This window comes from Sceloporus undulatus, chromosome 2, assembly GCF_019175285.1.
Source record: "Sceloporus undulatus isolate JIND9_A2432 ecotype Alabama chromosome 2, SceUnd_v1.1, whole genome shotgun sequence".
NCBI classification, from domain to species: domain Eukaryota; kingdom Metazoa; phylum Chordata; class Lepidosauria; order Squamata; family Phrynosomatidae; genus Sceloporus; species Sceloporus undulatus.
In genome coordinates, this window is record NC_056523.1 from 307,241,291 (window position 1) to 307,260,666 (window position 19,376).

Consider the following 19,376-nt stretch of genomic DNA (forward strand, 5'->3'; position numbering starts at 1 on the left):
AGGTTATCCTTGCTGTTCTTGCAAACAATCTATTTTTCCTTTTGTCCGTCCTGCACACTAAGGTCCTCTGCGAAGAAATCTAGTATAGCCAAAAAAATCTAGGCTAACATCTGTCTCCCAGGAGCCTTTTCTATTACTGCCTCCTAAACTATGGACGACCTGCTGGAGGAGATCCGTCACATTTCCACTCTGGAGCTTTAAGAAAAAGCACTCAAGACGGATCTCTTCTGGCAGGCTTTCCAACTTTACCCTCCCCAGATATTATAGAGATATTGTTCTCATCTGTTATTTCCCCCGCCAAGGTTTCTGCTATTTTTGTTTGTTCAATGTTTTAATGTTTTTATGTTTTACTATTATTACTGTTTAATTCTGTTTAGTACTGGAATGTGGGGGCGGTGGGGGGGGTGGTAGGTCTAGGGTTTGATGTTTTTTAACTCTTATGTATTGTTGTTTGGTTTGTATTTTGTAACCCGCCCGGATTCTTCGTGATTGGCGCAGGCTGAAATAAATCTATTACTATTATTTATTTATTTATTTATTATTCTTTCAAAATGGTCTAATTAGACGTGAATTATGGTAAGGAGAACCAACATTGTAGATTGACATCTTAGGTCATAGAGGACAAATAACTTTTTTAAAAAATAAAGCTAGAATTTTTATTGTTAGATACCTTTGAGTTTGATTTCAATGCATGGAACCCAGTGATGTGAGATCTCTGACCCCCTTTCTCAACCTCTACAGATCTACTCAGTCACAGTCACACACACACACACATATATAGACATTCTGTATAGTCACCTCTCGCCAACACACACACAGATATTACACACACCACACACACACACACACACACACACATCTGTATGGCCACATACAAGCAAACACACACCACAACCACGTACACAGGATAGATAGATAGATAGATAGATATATAGATAGATAGATTAGATCGACAGACATAATACACATATACACAAATAAATACAACTACATATCTATAAAGTCACACACACACACCTATTACACAATATAGCACACTAAATATATACATACATATCTATAAGTCACACACACACCACATATACGTATATATACATATCTATCTGCCCCAGCCATGCGCCATACACACACACACAACACATATTACACACATATCTGTATAGTCACACTCATGCCAACACACACCACACACACACCACACACACACACACACTACAGATAAGGTTACACACAAGACCCATACATAACTGCACTCCAGATTTACTCCAGAAAGAAACACACCTCACCCCCCAACATAGTGCCTGTGCCGGGGAATGGGCTAGGGCGCGGAAAAGAAACTGCTCCCCCCCCCCGGCAAGGTAAAAACAGGGTCCTTCCCACTTCATGCATGGACCTCACAAGAAGCTCCCCGCCTTACTCCCAAAGGAGGGATCGCTCCTGGGTGTGCTGCAAGTGGAAGAAGGACCACCGGAAGAGCATGGGGGGGAAAGCTTGCAGCGCCACATCATGGGATTGGCAAACAGGGCGCTTGCAGTGGATGTGCAAAACTGCATCCAAACCTGATCAAAACCGTAGTGCAATCGAACAAAGGAGCTTGGAAGCAAATTCTCTAAAATGCTTATTTTGAGGGGTTACTTCGAAAACATTGTGGAAGACCTTGCTAGGAGCTCTATAGAAAGGAATGGCATTCTGATCACACATTCACGTCTGTGACGTGAATCCGCCTAAGCGGAAGTGCAGTCACACACGCAAAAGAGTCGGAAACTGAGCCAGAAAACCGCCAAAAAGTCCGTCTGATATACTCCAAAGTTAAAGTGTAGTTAAGACTTGGAAGGTTAAGGAAGTTTGAATATGTAGGAGAAAAGTTAGGAATAGAAGATAGAGGGAATGAGAAAGAAGTACGGAGACAGGAAGGATTTGAAGAAGAAGAATGCGAAATGAGAGAAGTGGGAGAAAGTATTGAAAAGTGGGAGTGAGTGAGGTAAGAGAGAAGTTTGGACGTGAGGATGTAGAGGGGGAACAGGAAGAGAACTGAGTATGAAATGAGCTTGGTTTAGTTGTATGTATTGAATAGTAGTAAGAATAATGGTTACCTAACGGCATTGATATCTGGGGCTTGCCATCTGATTTAATCATCTGCGGACGGAAACCTCAGCTTTCAAGGGGGGCTGGTGCATCAACATTGGGCCATTAACATTTTGCGCCTGCATTGAAATCAATGGGACATGATTTCACATTTTCCCTTTATCCAGATGTGTGTGCTGTGCGTGTGTCCCGAAATGGATCCCCCATGGATAAGAAGGGTGGATGTATGAAATTTTGTTATAGGATAACACTAATATTTAGTCTATGATGTAAATTGGATGGTGTATATATGGATGGTTTTGTGGATGGTAGATATATGGATGTATAAAATTTTATTTTGAATAAAGATTTTTTTTTTTAAAAAACGTTTCTTCTTATGAAGTGAGCAAATAGGTGATAGGATGCATTCTTGCCTCACCCCTTTGACTCACCCTTCGGAAGTTTGGGACCATTCGTTTTCTTCATATTTTGTTCTAACAGCAGCTACTTGTCAGATTCCTCATCAGAAACTGGGGAAATGTAATAAATAGGCTGTAGATAGAGAGACAGGTAATAGATTATGAGAGTGAAAAGCATTGTATTACGAGGTCACTTCTATTTTCAGTTTGGCCCCATGGGTATCCGGTGGCATATTTCCCACAATGTTTTCTTGTCTTTGTTCCTAATCCAAAAGAGCAATCAGTTTGGCAGGACCCTGGGGGAAGGAAAGGGGGTGATTCCTTTTTATTGAGAGGGGAAAGTAGTTTTGCTGGCTGACTTCCTTCCTTCCCTCCCTGCCTTTCCCTTTCTCTCTTTCCATTTCATTCATGCCAACTCTCCACCAGCAGCAGAAAAGACTGGTGTTGTACCTGCATGCCAGTGTAAGCCATTATCTACTCTGGGGGAATGGCCTTGAGCCAGTCAGGTGGCACCTTACAGCCAGGACCCTGTATCTTCCTTTTTCTGGTCCAGTGTATTATTAGTGTTTACCCCCAAAGGTGCTCCCTGTGACTTTCACCTTGGTAAAAATACTTAATATTAATATTATTCATGGCCTTTTGTTTTACCCTGGTGGCCAAAACTTTGTGGCATGTGTGTATACATTAAGCATGCAATATTCAACTATTTCATTCTTGTAAATGAGCAGAAATATTTGTACAATTTCCTCCCCACTGTAGGGGGAAAAAAATTTACCATGACATCACCATTATTGCCACTGTCCCCGTCAATTAAAGTGGCAAAATCATGCTGCTTTTTATTCACGGAGATTTTCCCATGAATAAAAGGAGTACAAATTTTGTTCACTTTATTCATGGGATATAATGCACAATAATGTCAGCGTTCACTGATGTTCTGTGAAAATGTTCCTGTTCTGCACAATATTGACCCCATTTCTTTTGCTGTGTGATAAGTCCATATGTTTTAGAAATGATTTTTGAGGCAGTAAATTTATAAACACACTATTCATAATATTTTATCATTGTGAAAATAAAAATATTCAAAAATCATTAGTTTTCTACTTTTCACTGGTCAGTTTTTCTGGGTTTAAAAAAAGGTCTGAGCTCTCCTCAACCATCTGAGACCACAAGTACTGTAACATCGTGCATCCGTATCTGGTGTTTGTGCTTTTGGCTAAACAGCAACATAGAATGCCCGAATGAATGCTTTGTGATGCTGATTCATCCTTTCTTTCTCTCAGAACCTTCCCTTTCTGTTCAGTGTGCTATGACTATGGGTGTTTTTTAATTACCTGGATTTCTTGTAGAACAAATATAGGCATATAGAAAAAACTCTGTTTATCCTTAGGGATTATTTGGGGCAAATAGCTGGTCCTCACCCCCGCTTGCCCCCGCTAGAGACCATTTGCCGCCTGCAGGTTGTTTTTCCTTCTAAAGAGGAGAATTTTTTTCTCCACTGGAAATAAAGAGGAGGGGGAGTATGAATGCCTTTTGGTGACGACCGTCATACAAAGGAAAAGAAATCAGGCAAATTCTTGGAGTATAAATTCAACAAGGGCTGCTGTTTCTAACAGCTATATAATATCTCCATGAGAGCAATGTGGTACAGTGGTTTGAGCATTGGACTCTGGGACCCAGAGTTGAATCTGTGCTTGGCTATGGAAACCATTGGGTGACCTTGGACAAGTCACATATCTCTCAGCCTCAGGGAAGGGAAAAGGTAACTCCCTGAAGCAATCTTGTCATGCACTCTATGATAGAGGGTCATCATAAGTTGGAAAACAAACTTGAGGCACGCAATGTTACCTCAAATCATAGCAGTTGCCAGTTACTGTCCTCATCTTTGCTCTCGGCGTCTAGATGGTACTACTCTGGGAAACTGGGATTAGCTGGGCCTTCAGTCTGATTCAGCAGTGCCATTTTTATGGGCAAAAGACGCTCCATTCTGTCCCTTACCGTCATTCCGTTCAAACTGCCCGCATCACAGGGAAAGCACACGATTACCGGGAAAAGAAACACAGAAACACACAAAACATCGTGGCTGCACTGATTAAGTCCGTCTACACTCAAAGTCTTTCATCTGTGCAATCCTCTCTGCCTTCCAGTTCTTTTCCAAACATTGGGGGACTCTTCAGCCATGTTTGAGTATTCTTTACTGAAGGGACATGAAAGGGAGGGGGAACTCCTATGATGTAAGTGAACTTCCTGGATTTGCCTAATTGTTTTTTCTTCCCAATTGCTTATTGTTTCATAATTATCTGTAGCAAATTTGTATTTATTTACTTTTATCTTATTCATATCTCACCTTTCTTCTGGGGACAGGGACCCAAGGGTTCAAAAAGGGGAACATGTGGCCCTTTAGGTGTTGCAACTAGCCAGCCTAGTTCAGGTCAGTGTAATGGGAGTTGTAGTCCAATTCCGGAGGTTTATATTTCTCATCTCTGATCTCAAGGTGTCTCAACATGTTTTGTCTCTGTAAGGAAGGGGCTATCTTGCCAGATGTTTATTTACTAAGTTTGTTGAATTGTTGTATTATGTATTTCTAAGTTTGTTATCTTCCTCCGCTAGCGAGTAGCCCCTCACACATTTTCTGTTCTTTGGAATATCCTAGAGGATGCACCGACTCTTGTTTAGATTTGAGTTTTTTTTCAGCTTTTTAAAGCTCATGAAAATAAGTCTTCATTTGCTGGAGGTATTGGACAATGTATCTAAAGTCCAGCATGCATCCAGAAATGTATTATGCTGTTCCTGTTTCTTCCAGGAACTACAATGGAATGTTTGTTGTGGTCAGCAGCAGTTCTCTTAATAACTGCTGTGTTTTGGCCTCCTCAAAGTCAAGGTAAGGTAAAGAGCTGAATGTATATTTTCTTTCTTTAAAAATTTACCTACCTAGCTAGCAGAAGAATGTATTCCTTCTGAGCAAGATTGCTCCTTTCCTGCGTTATAAAATGAGAATTGCTCATACTTGGTGTTTCAGTTTCAAGCCTATTCTCTGTTTTTTGATATTGTAGCAAACAGTATGACCTTCTAGTGGCATGTTATATTATTGCTGTTGCTCAGTTAAAGAAAACCTTAGTTGGGCAATCATCTGATATGTTGCTAATTTATTTTTAATATACTATTTTTTAAAAATAAATAGATCTGTCTTCATTTCAGAGGATTGATGCATCCTCATTTTCAGTCATTCTTCTGTATGGAGTGCGGTTGGGTAGTTTGCTCTTTTAAAATCGTTGCTTGCCATGAAAGTATTATGTATTTACATTTTTAAAAAGAGCATTATATTTATTTAATTATTATATTATATTATATTAGATTATATTGGCCTACATCAGATTACTTTATAATCAACCAAAAGATTTTTGGGATTAATCTAAAAAATTAATGGTAGAAATTGGAGCTGCTTTAATTAGATTCAGTGTGTTGTTCATCCATTCAATTCATTTTTACAAGGCTATGTCTTGTTTCTTGCCACTTGACTCTTGGTTTTTGTACTAGTCTTTGGAGCAGCTGAAAATAGCTTGCTCTTCTTCAACAGGCATCCCTTTAGATATTTAAACATCTATCATATCACCTCACAGTCTTCTCAAGCTAAACATTTCCCAGTTCTTTCTTAAGCGTTAGTATTTAAGCATAGGACATGGTTAAAGACCCCGTATCATCTTGGTCACCCTCTTTTGAACACATTTCAGCTTGTCAATATCCTTTTGAGCTGTGTGTCCAAAAATTGACAGAGTACTATGGGTGAGTCAGGTCAAAGCTGAGTACAGTGTACTGTTACTACATGATCTAGATATTATGGTCTGTTAATGCAGCCCAAAATTGCATTGCTCTGTTGACACTGCATTGTATTGTTGACTCATGTTAAGCTTGTGGCCTATTAAGACCACAGATCTTTACAATGTATTGTGGATGAAGCTAAGTGTCACCCAACCTATTTTACATTTAATTTTCCTGCCTAATGTAATTCTTTGTATTTATCCAAGTTGAAATTCATTCTGTTAGTTTTTATTCAGCCTCTAGTCTTTTAGGACATAGAATCATAGAGTTGGAGGAGACCACAAGGGCCATCCCCAGTCCAATCTCCGTGCCATGCAGGGAAACAGACAATCAAAGAAGACACCGCCACAGATGGCCTTGTTTAAAAACCATAGTCCAAGGGAGCATGTTCCACTGTTGAGCATCTCTACGGTCAGGAAGTTCTTCCTCATGTTGAGGTGATACAGTATCGTTCTTGTAGTTGAATCCATTACTCTGGGTCTATTCTCTGCGCTGCAGAAAACAAACACGCCTCCATACTCAATATGACACCCCTTCAATACTTAAACAAGGGCTTTCATACTACCTCTTAAGCTTCTTTCTCTAGGCTACCATACCAGTCCCTAGGTCGCCTCCTCATAGGCATGGTTCCAGGTCATTTGAATTCTGGTCCTGTCTCTAGGAGGTTAGCTATTCCCCCTAACTATTGGAGTTATCGTGCAATGTAAATTACACCTTCTATTCTATGTCAAGTCATTATAATATGCTGAACAGCAACAGGACCAGGACTGAGTCCTGTGTGCACACACTAGATGAAAAGGAACTGGATAGTATTATTTGGATTGGTCCTTTAACTAGTTACAAATCTTTGAATAGCAGAGCAACTGTCTGGCCCACATTTGATCCGTTTGTCTGTAAAACTCTATTGCAAGATCTTGTCAAAGATTTTACTGAAATCAGGATATACTACATCCACAGCTTCCCCTATTCCACCACATCTGTACTCTAGGAGAGAGAGAGAGAGAGAGGAGAGGGATTACTTTGAATGTCTTTTAAATGAGAAAATGAGAATTCTTTCTAAGTCTGTTTATGATCTGCTCTAGAGTCTTTCCTGGTATTGATGTCAGGCAGACTGATATTTGTATGTAATGCTTCCATTGTGTTGTGGTATGCTACTGCAGAGTTGGAAAGTGTTAAATGATATCAGATTTTGTGTCTGCGTGGAGGAGAATTTTTGTTTTATTTTGCTTTGTTTTTCGTCGCCGTTCTATAGTATTATATAGTATTCTTCTTCTTATTATTTTAGTTAAAGTTTTTACCCACTCTTTTTCCCAAAGGTAATATGAATTTCATGACATAAACTTAAAGTTCATGATCGTGGCTCTTAGCAGCTGTTCGAGGTAGGTGGGATGTTGTGGATGATAGAATCATTGGCTCTGAGTAGACTGGTTTTTAACATCAGTTATCAAAGTGGAAGGCATTATATGTCGTCAATGTAAGGTGCTTCAAAAAAAAGTTTTCAATTATGTAATTTCAGGACCAGTAAGCGAGCCTTATTCTGGGAGGATGGGTCTTATTTCATCTCATCTGTAAGTAAGAGTGATTTGTGCCCGGTTTCAATCCTGGCTTGGCCTGTGTAAACCCACGGGTACTGGGCAAATCACACTCTCTCAGCCTCGGGATGGCAATGGCATCCCCTCCCGAAGAAGAGAAGAGAAACTTGCAAGAAAACCCCTGATAGGTCCTTAGTCATCTGAATAGAAACAACTTGAGACACACAGCAACATTAGAAGGAGCAAAACAACGAATGGAGACCCGGGCCTAGGGAAAGGGTCACGCCTTTGTTCAGAGTTGAAGCCACATTCTTAATTCAGATGGGAACCGCATATGTAACTGGAATGCATGCAAGTCATTATTTTTCTGAGTGTCATAGGTTCCTCCAAACCTTTCTCCTTTATGTTTTCCCTCTGTTTTTGAAGTTCAAGGAACTTTCTATTGGAATAATATAATGCTTAGATACGGATACATTCGATTTTTCCCCCGCACAGGTTGGCTAGCCGGAGTTTGAACCTAACCCTGGTTTGAGTCGACTTGTGAAAAAGTCATATTTGGCTCAATGGCATTTGCCTCTGGTGTCACCTGGTGGGACTTTTGGCAAGGGCAGGGGCAGGGGCTTCCAGTGGGAAGGGGTTTTGCAAGAGGGAGACAGGATCGCTGCCAGATGGCAAGGCGCCCCCGACCTTCAGAAAGGTGAGAGAGAGAGAGGACCGAGAGAGAGTCATCTTACATCTTCCTCTTCCTAGTTGCCATCTGCAGCTGCCCAGCCCCAAAAATCTCTCACAAGGTCCCCCATACTGACTGAGACTCTCCACGACACCCAACACGGTGTGCTTTCTCTCTCAGATTTCTCTTTCCCCTCCGCTGTTTCGTTCATTCCGGCCATTTGCCTGTCTGCTTTTCCCACTTAAAATCCCCCGTGCGAAGGTCCCTCGTGGTCAATCTCCCTTCTCCTCAGATGCACTCCTATATGGTTATATTAACTAGAGTTTAGACTTGACCTGCTTTGGTCGACTTTGAAAAAATTAATTGGCTTATTGCGTGTGGCCTTCAAGATGTTTGCGACTTATGGAGACCTTAGGTGAACTGTTGCTGGTTTTTTGGCAAGATTTTTCAGGGGGGTTGCGTTACTTTCCTCTGAGCAGACGGTGTGATTTGCCTACCCGTGGGTTTTTCTAGGCCACTCGAGATTTGAACCTGTTCTCCATGTGCTCCAGTGTCCAACCACAACAACATTGTAGCCACTTTGTGCCTTTGGCTGAAGAGTGAGGTATAAGTAATTATTTTTTATTTTATTATTATTATTCTTATTATTTATTTATTATTTTCTTATGCTGTAAACCAATATTTGATACAGCGGCCCTTAAGTCAGTGTCCATATACTTTGAATACTTTCAACTTCCAAAGGCAAACTGTGATTCGGAGGTGTTTGTCTGCTTTCAGTTCTGTCCTCCATGTTCAACTCCAGAGTTCACAACTGCGTGTAGGGGTAGCATAATAGTTGAAATCAGTTGGATCCTGTCACCTTCCCTAATGGGTTTGCTCCCCGCCTTCTCTCTTTGTCCTGGATTTGAGAGGAGGAGGAGGCTTGGCTTTGACTTTCAAACAAACTGGTTCTTGTACCTAACTTATGAGAGGATGTCAAGTGGGGCTTTCTCTAATCATTATAATGCTTCCTTGTGGAGAGTGACACAGAGAATCACCCCGATGGAGGTTGTTGTATGGGAACAACTCAGCCCAAGGGTCTTTGTAACAACATTTGGGGGGTCTTCTAGACCAGAGTGGACAATGCTGGAAATCACTTGCCACGGCTCCATTTATTGCCATTATACTCTCTTTTCCCCCAGGGTTGTGTTGTTTTGTTTTGGTAGTTTAGGAGAATTTTACAACCCCAAACTCACGTAAATCAACTAAAAATCTGAAGGGACTGGACTTCTGATGGAGCAAATGGAGTGGTGAATCATCCTGATTTAGTCCATAGTTCCCCAACCTGTTGCTTTTCAAATGTGACAGACTACAATATCCATCACACTCAGGAACTTAGGCCTGTTACAGACTGCCAAAATAAAGCTGCTTCAGGTCTCTTTGGAGGTATGCTATTTAAATGATGCATGGGTCCTAAGAGTCCGGAGGTCGCACCAATGCCACACTCCATTCCTAAGCACTGGAGTGCAGCTTTTGGTGCAGCTTCCGGATTCTTAGGATGCATGCATCATTTAAACAGCATACCTCCAAAGAGACCCGAAGCAGCTTTATTTTGTCAGTCTGTAACAGACCATAGTTTGGGAAGACTATCTTACAGTCAAAATTAAAAGGAGTTTCAGTTAGAAGCAGAATTTAATTGGACTACTTCAGAGATCTAACTCACTATATATCTCCAAATTAGTTTGGGAAGCCAATTGGCCAAACTGAATTGATTCCACAGTTAAGTCCTTTTAGCCCTTCATTGCTATTCTGTTTATTTATTTTGATTTTCTTTCTGCCATATCCCAGTAACTCTGAAGCATAGGCTTATAAACTATGCTGACTTTGATTTATTCTCTTAGAGACAAATCCAGTGTGGTCAGCCAGGCTTAGAAGTGCATTTTAGCAAGTTTTAGGAAAGGATGTGCATTTTCACAAAGTCTTCCAGTAAGAGAGTTTTCATTCTTCATTTTCTAACATTCATATCTGGCCATCTTATCTACTTCCTCCTACTGTATGCATCCTCTTTTGGATGGCAAGATGCAACAATTTCCATTGGTCAACACTTTTATCATCCACCACCTATCATTATTAAATTGTCTCTTTGCACAAGGCTGGGGGTGGGAGATTCTTCCTGTTCAGGGTAGCTTTTAACAGTTGGGTGAGTCCAGAAGCTTAATTTTTGAACTGTGTCTTCTTGTGCATTATGTCAGTGTGAATAAGATACTGGAGATACACAAAAAGCATGACATGTTCCTATGTGGGAGGATACTGCAGGTGTACCTGATAGGTAAACAGTTTCTTCCAGGCAGGAACAGAATAAAGGGACAAATGAGTCACTTGTTCAAAAAGTTTGATCTAGCAAGACAGAGTCATTTATTTATTTATGAAGAGTATCCATACCTTGTTCTTCAGCCACAAAGGCTCTCGAAGCAGTTTATAGATTGTAAACCTGAGGGCAGGGAACTGTCAAATTAACAATCTAAAAAGATACAACACAAAAACAGAAGGGAATGGCAATGGGGAAGAGGATCAGTTCCAGCAGATTGGTTCTTCTCTTCCTCCAAGGCCAGGATGGTAGCAGACAAAATGGAGAGAGGGCCTTTCAACTTTCTCCAGGGCTAAATATAGTGGCTGCTTCTCCTTCTCTCCCTCCAAGGTCGGGGTGGTAGCAGACAAGATGGAGGGAGGGCCAAGTTTGGCCAAGATCATGCATACATAGATATGTCTGTAGCTACTGCTCCTGATTCTACCTCCCTAACCTAACTTTTAAGCAGGACAACATCACCTCATCAACATAGCCGTTTCTGGGTTTCCAGAGAGCAGAGATAAGTGGGGATGTTTGTTTGTTATCTGGGTGTAAGGGAGTTTCAACTTGATTAGTGACTGTAAAAATGAATTGTGATGGTGTGAGTCTGACTTGCATCATCACAATTCATGAACCAAACCCCAGGGTCATCTAATGTTGAAGAAGGAGTCTCTATGACTGTTCAGAACTGATCTATCTGTCTGTCTGTCTGTCTGTCTGTCTGTCTATCATCTACCTACCTACCTACCTAGATATCCATCCTCTGCATCACCTCTTAACCCACAAGGTCTCCCAAGCTGATGAACAAATACAAACCAATTAAAACAGTACAAAGATAAAAAAACATTTTTACAACATATTAAAATACTGTACTCTTTTATGAACTCTCAAAAGCTGTCTAAAAACAGTACTAGAATTTGCACTGAATCTGGTGTCCTTTGCTGGAAAGTGCCAAGGTCTTTCCTTTTAAAAAAAAATACTTTACATTCTTTTTATTAAGCAGTCATCTATCAAACATTCTCCTTATTGAGAAGAAGCTATGAGAAAAAAGGAAGAATCAGATATAACAGATCAATGAAGACCTGCTTAACTTTTGAAATATTGATTGAAACTGATATATTTTTATGCTCTTGATGTTGTTGTTTGTACCTTCAAGTTGTTTCCAACTTATGGTAACCTAAGATGACCCTATCAAGGGGGTTTTCTTGGCAAGATTTATCCTGAGGAGGTTTGCCATGCATAGCCTTTTTCTAAAGCTGAGTGTGTGTGACTTGCCCAAGTTCACCCAGTGGTTTTCATGGCCAAGCAGGGATTTGAACCCTGGTCTCCAGAGTCCTAGTCCAACGTCCAAGTCACTACAAGGCAGTGGCTCTTTTTTTAAAAAAAGTTACTTAAGTTTATATCAAGAATATACTAATGATCATTTAAAAAACCCAGTAGTGTCCAACATGTGTAATCATTAAATATGAGCTGTTGTTCTCACTGTGTGGGTTCTTTTTGCCCTGCAGGGCGGACGTTGTGCACTTGTGATGTCAGAGATGTGGTGTGACATGCGGACACTATGTGTCCATCACATTGCGATGGTGGCGCCCGTATACACGGGGTGCTGGCATTGTGATGGCGCTGTGCCATATTAGGGTTGGGGACCTTGTACCGTGCCATAGATGTAATAAAGAAAACCAATGTACATAAATGGATCACACACTGGAAAAAGTCTTATTTAAAAAGATGAGTCTTCAGTGGGTACTTCAAAGTTGAAATTGATGGTGCCTTCCAATCACTAAGTCGGGGGGGGGGATATTTATAAGTTGGTAATGCAATACTAAAAGCTCAGTTCTTGAGGAATCAAAAGGTATATTTTACTTCTGGCGTATCTGTCATGGCCAAGTAGAAAAATAGTTTCTCCTCAAGGACAAATACCAGGGAGACATGCTGTCTCTCAAAACATTTCAGAAACTTCAGCAGGCCCAAAATGTTAGATGGTTGTAGGAAACATTGCTGAAACAGCTTCACTGGTGGTCAGTCCATTTCTGGGCACAATTGAAGTGCTGGTTATCACCTATAAAGCCTTAGGTCCAAACCATCTGAAAGATTGTTATTTGCTCATATAAGCCTGGCCAAGTCTATGAGCTTTCAGTGAGGGCTTTCTCTTACTGATGAGAACAAAGGAGACCACCTTCTCAATGGCTGCTCCAAGACTATGATATGCACTCCCAAGGTAGGTGTGGGAGATCACCTCCTGCTTTCTTTTTACTGGCAGAAAACAACCTTTTTAATTAAACATAACTTCAGTCTTTAAATTGTTGGAGCAGGATGGTTTCTGAAGTTTCAATGTTTTAAAGAAACTTTTAAAATAATACGTTTTTAAAATAATTCATTTTTTAAAATTAAAATTATTATTTTTTAAAAAACTGGGACCTCTCTCCTTCCATTGAGCCTTGCTCTGCTCACACCATCTCTTCAGCATTTTAAAGGGATACAGGCAAACACCTCAGCCCAAGCCCATTTCTGCCAGAAAACATATGCTTGGGGAGTAGTGGTGTCACCTCCACTTATGGTGACGCCTGATGTGGTTTGTAACCTCTAGTGACATCACTGTGTGAGTAGATGAGTGGGATTAAGGAAGGGTATGCAGATATGCACAACATGAGATATAGGGAAGAAGTGAGATGAGGAAAGGAAAAACTATGTAGTTCTGTGTGCAGGTGAGGGAAGAAGGAGAAGATATTTAGCCAGATGTTGGAGTGGGGAGACTTTGGAGATTATCACATGGGGGACGAAAGGTCCTTGTCCCAACCTTTTCCCATTCTCATAGCATGATCATGAGAAGATTTTCATATGACAGCATGCTTATCTGGACATTATCCTGTCCAGAAAGCATGACTGACCATGATCGTGTGAAAGACTTTCAAACGACATTGTGCAGATCCCATCATTGAAGTGGCATTGCCTGGCATTTTGCAATAATGGGAGTTCGCATTAATGCAACGCTGCTTCAGTGATGGGACAATAGTGCTGCCTTTTGCGGGATTACAGTCAAAGACAGGATAAGGACGAAGGAGTGATCCCATCCTTATCCTGTTCCCATGTGATATTCTCCATAAACTGCATAAAAGACAGCGAAAGTGATTAAAGAATGAGAGAGAAGATGCATGTCAACAGGAGTCAAGGAGTGAGGAAGAAACAGAATATGTGTATGCGGAGGGTGATGAGAAATTTTAGCTAGGAGACAGTGGATCCTGAAAATGCTCAGTATTTTCATTCACTGACATCTACTTCAAACTGAGCTTAAGCAAGTTTGAGAAGGAAAGGATGAGGCCAAGCAGAATGTCTGGAGAGTCTACAGTGGCTGTTCCAGGGAAATCTACAGCCAGAGAGCACATCATTTAAAAATGCTTTTCTTTTTAGGGCATTTGTCTTGCTGTTAAATTCCTGCCCTTCCCTGAGGCTCGGGGTAGAGAGGCTGGGCCCTGAGATCTGGGAATGTACAAAGGAATGCAAATCTTCTCTATTTTCATTCCTGCATGCATGAATAAAGAAATTACCAGAATTTTATATTTTTGGGACATTTTTTTTCACTTAGGTTTTTTTTTCTTTCTTTTTTGTTCAAAATATTTGTTTGTATATATTTTTGGTTTTTCGGTTTTGCATTAAACAACTTCTTTCTGCAGAAAATTATTTTGTCTACTCTGACTTATGATCTTATCCTAGGGTTTGCTTGGAAAGATTTATTCAGAGAAGGTTTGCCATTATCTTCCTCTGAGGCTGAGAGAGTATGGCTTGCCCAAGATTAGCCAGTCAGTTTCCAAGGCTGAGCATGAATCCAGGCTGCTGCCCCACTGCTGAATTAATGCAGTTTGGCAGAGCTTTAAATGTCATGGCTCCATCCTGTGGAACCCTGGGATTTATAGCTTGTTATGGCACAAAGTGAAGGCTAAATAGCTCACAAAACTACAAATCCCATAATTCCATAGCATTAAGCCATGGCAGTCAAAGCAGTATCAAACTGCATTAATTTGGCAGTGCAGATGCAGCCCCAGAATGTTTGCACAACACATAGAATCATAGAATCATAGAGTTGGAAGAGACCGCAAGGGCCATCCAGTCCAACCCCCTGCCATGCAGGAAATCCAAATCAAAGCATCCCCAATAGATGGCCATCCAGCCTCTGCTTAAAGACCTCCAAGGAAGGAGACTCAACCACACTCCGAGGGAGTGTGTTCCACTGTCGAACAGCCCTTACTGTCAGGAAGTTCTTCCTAACGTTGAAGTGGAATCTCTTTTCCTGTAGCTTGCATCCATTGTTCCGGGTCCTGTTCTCTGGAGCAGCAGAAAACAAGCTTGCTCCCTCCTCAATATGACATCCTTTCAAATATTTAAACAAGGCTATCATATCACCTCTTAACCTTCTCTTCTCCAGGCTAAACATCCCCAGCTCCCTGAGTCGTTCCTCATAAGGCAAGGTTTCCAGACCTTTCACCATTTTAGTCGCCCTCCTCTGGACACGCTCCAGTTTCTCAATGTCCTTTTTGAAGTGTGGTGCCCAGAACTGGACACAATATTCCAGGTGGGGCCTGACCAGAGCAGAATACAATGGCACAATTACTTCTCTTGATCTAGACACTATACTTTTATTGATGCAGTGGCCATACATTCCATCCAGTTGTCCTGACTTGGCAGGAATAGTTCTGATTAATTCTCTATCATACCAGTTTTCAGCTGCTTTAAAAATTTCCCAGTTTCTCTCTCTTCCTCACTTCCTCCCGTTGTCCCCAGCTTACTTCATTCATTGCAAACTAAATTCAAAGTGTAAAAGTAGTATGCATTCAGTTAATTCAGCAGAGGGGAAAAGAAAGATGGGGCAGCGCTTTGCCCGTCTCAGGAGTCTCAAAGAAAAACGAATAGCTGCAGCCTCTCCTAGCTTTTGTGTACTTTTTCTTTCATAACTTTTGCCATCTTGACCACACACTGATGTTGTGTGGCCACACATGTATCAGTTTACATCTGTGGAATGTTGGAGGCTATGCACCATGTTTGTCCATATGGTATGTCATCCTATCAACCTGGACACTGGTATCAGAAGCTAATCAGGATCAGTCTTGGTAATACCAGGGATTTCTAGGAAAGGTTAAGAAATAATCTTGACTGAAACATCAGAAAGCTGCCGCCAGTCATAGCTGGCAAAACTAGCTAGATGAACCAATGATCTGACTCAGTATAAGGAAGCTTCCTGTGTTTTGGAAACTGCAGTTCAGAAACTTAAATGTTCCAAGTTCTAAGTCTGCAGCTACACAAGGGGTTAAATATTCCTACCTGTTGATTTTCTCCACCACTATGCACACCCAGCCAAGCATGCATTCCCCATTATCTTGTGAATATTAGATTGGGGACATGTGTTTGCAGAGATCATATCGGGCTTGGCCTTCAAGGTCAGGGTGTCCTCTCTCAGGGATTTCAAATTGCCCCTTCTCCCCTCCCATTTCTTGTGTTGCTTCATGTCCAGAGCCTTAGCCTCACAGAAGGCAAAGTGCAAGCTTGCCTTTTCAGATCTCCCATCAGCAGACGCTTCAGGGCTAATTCTTTTGAGAAGACTGCTTGGCATAGCAGATAGATCTTGATAATCATGAACTAGACGCAAAAGAGATCAGGCTAGGAATTCATTCCAGCAATTCCCCCCGCCCTCCTTTCTACTGAAACCCAACATAATTCAGAGCAATCTTAAAGGCAGCGCTTGGTAACTGGAACTTTACATATCAAGAAGAGATTGAGAAGTAGGCCTAGATATTTCTTCTATTGCATGAATTTGTGCTGTGGAGAATGCTAATTGCCCAAGTTCTTGAATGCATTGTATAGGATCTGTGACCGTTTCTTCTTCCTCTTTCCTCACAGTCATCTGTGTACTAGACAAAAAGTCCTTGGAGGAAATTGTTTCCCCATAAGTCAGGGGTAGGCCATACCTGGTCCACAGGCTACACGTGTTTTCCCTGCAGCATTTTGTGTCATTTGCTGCCACTGCTGAATTTGCTGCCAGAAATAAAAAAGAAGCAAAACAATAAAAACTGAAAGCCTGTAACATGCTTGCATTCTGTAAATCCACACTCACATACAGTACTTAGGTGGCGGTTGCCGTACATTCCCTCCTGCTGCATATATCAATATTGTGCAACCTACTGAGTATCTGCAAATGTGTTTGCTGTTTCTGCAACCCAGTACATTGAAGGCTATGCACTACCTCCAAATGTGCAACAAGTTACTCCTGTTTATGCAGCTCTGAACTGAATACAGACATTATGCTAGGGTCACAAAAGTACAACTGCATGCGTAGGGGAACTTAAACGTGTTTAAAAACAACAGCATGTCAGCTCGTATAGAATAATCCCCCCCCCCAATATATATTATCTGATGTCTTTGGAAAATAAGGCATAGAGGAAATTTATACATGCTTTAATGTAGAGTGGCATTCCTCAAAGCCTCTCATAAGTATGAATCAGCTTTAAAAACAAGGAGCACACAACTGCCATACCTTCTTTTCAAATAAAATTCCCTTCTGGGGTGCTGGTGCTGTGCCACAAAAATTTGGCATCATTGTGGCAGCTGGCTGCAGTCCATAATAGGGAAGAGCAACCTGGCCCCCATCTCAAAGATTGCCCACTGTATTGTACCTGAGTGATCACTGCTCATGTTTTGCCTATCACACAGTTAGCCTGTTAAAGACCTGAGCTCAGAAGGAAAACATCATTTGTTAGTGTCATTTGCAATGCAGTCCTAGGTCTAATCGTTACTGCAGAAATAATGCAGTTTAACATTGCCATGTCTCAGTGCTATGGACTTCTGGCATACAGTATGTAGTTTGTTTTGGCACCAGAGCTCTCTGAAAGAGAAGGCTACATCTCTCACAAAACTACAAACCCCAGAATTCCACAGCATCAAGCCATGGCAGTTATAGCAGTGTCAAAGTGAATGATTTCTGCAGTTCAGATTAGACCCTAGACATGTTTATCCACTGTTTGCTACAGTGAAAACTGGAGAGAGCTCTTGTATTTTTAATGATTGTGTACAAGAGGGAATTTCAGCAGGTGTTGCTTGTTATGCAACCAGGCAGCAAGCAACACCTGTTGAGAATTCCTCTTTCACCCAAACATTAAAGGCCTAGAATTCAAAGACATAGCCATGTTAATTTGTAGAATCAGAATGTAGAGAGATTTTGTAGCACCTTTGAGAATAACTGAAATAAAGAATTTGGCATCATGAGATTTCGAAGACTTCTGTGTACTTCCGCATCTGAAGTCTAGAAAGCTCATGCTGCCAACTTCTTTATTTCAGTCAGTCTCAAAGGTGCTGCAAGATCTCTCTACGTTAAAGGGCTATGAGTGCAGCCAGTGTTATTCCCAGGTAGGCAGGGATATTAGGGTAGCCTGATAGATTTGGTTTTGAAAACCAGGACAAATAAGAAAACAAACAAAAATTGCTAGAAATTATTAAGTGAAATGAAGATCCACTCTCTATTTCTGTTTTAGAGAACACTGATTCTGGTTTGTCTTCATGTTCATCCTTTGTAATTTTATGGCTAGCTAATTTCGATCTGTTCCACAAACAGGAAGCTGTTCATCCTTTTTATTCTTGGGAAGCTCAGTGTTGTTGTATCTTTATTTTGCTTGAGGCCAGTATAAAAAGCAGGATATGTTGTAACTAAATAATAGTAACTAAATTAAAAACAAAACAAAACACCAACAGTCCAGTTCTCTTTGACAGACATTTCTCCAACCAAATGTAGCAATTAATTGCAGAGCTTTCCTTTTTTGGTGGGATTAACAAGGCCGTCCCTTGGCTGAGATTTCTGAACTTGCTCTTCTGAGGTCCTTGTACATTCTTTGCACACAAAATATGAGCGTGGGACAGTCCTGAATGCACTTGCCCTCATGAAAACACCTACAGGCCAGGGAAGCGATAATTATTGCTGCAAACTGAAGGGAGCCTATGAGTCCACAAAGTAAACAAGTCACCAAATTGCACGTACTTTCTGCTGCTGAATCAGGGAATCCGGCTCTCTTCTTGAACTTTCAAGGACAGCATTTTTATTTGTTTACCAACTAAAAATAACTCGTAGGCGCGCGCGCACACACACGCACACGCGCGCGCACACACACACACACACAAAGGTGGCTGAAACAGCTTGTTGGGTTTGTTTAGTAACACTCCAAAGGTTGTTCTGAGCAGATTGTAATTACAGTTGGCCCTCCACATTTGTGGCTTTGACTTTTGTGGATTTGATTATTTGCGGTTTTGATTAACATGTTTTCTCCACTACAAACAAAAATCCATCAATGATAACTTTATTGACCAATTGAAATGCACAACATCCTTGTTGCAAGCTTTTGAAGTTCCATGGGCTTCTTCATCAGGCAAGATGTTACAAACCAAACAGGAGGAAGGGGGAAAACAATTGGAGAAAATAAACAATTGAAGATGGAACAGTCCATCTTTACTAAAGACTGAAACAACATGCAAGCATCTGACTAACATCTCCAATTGTTGTTTTTTTCTCCTGT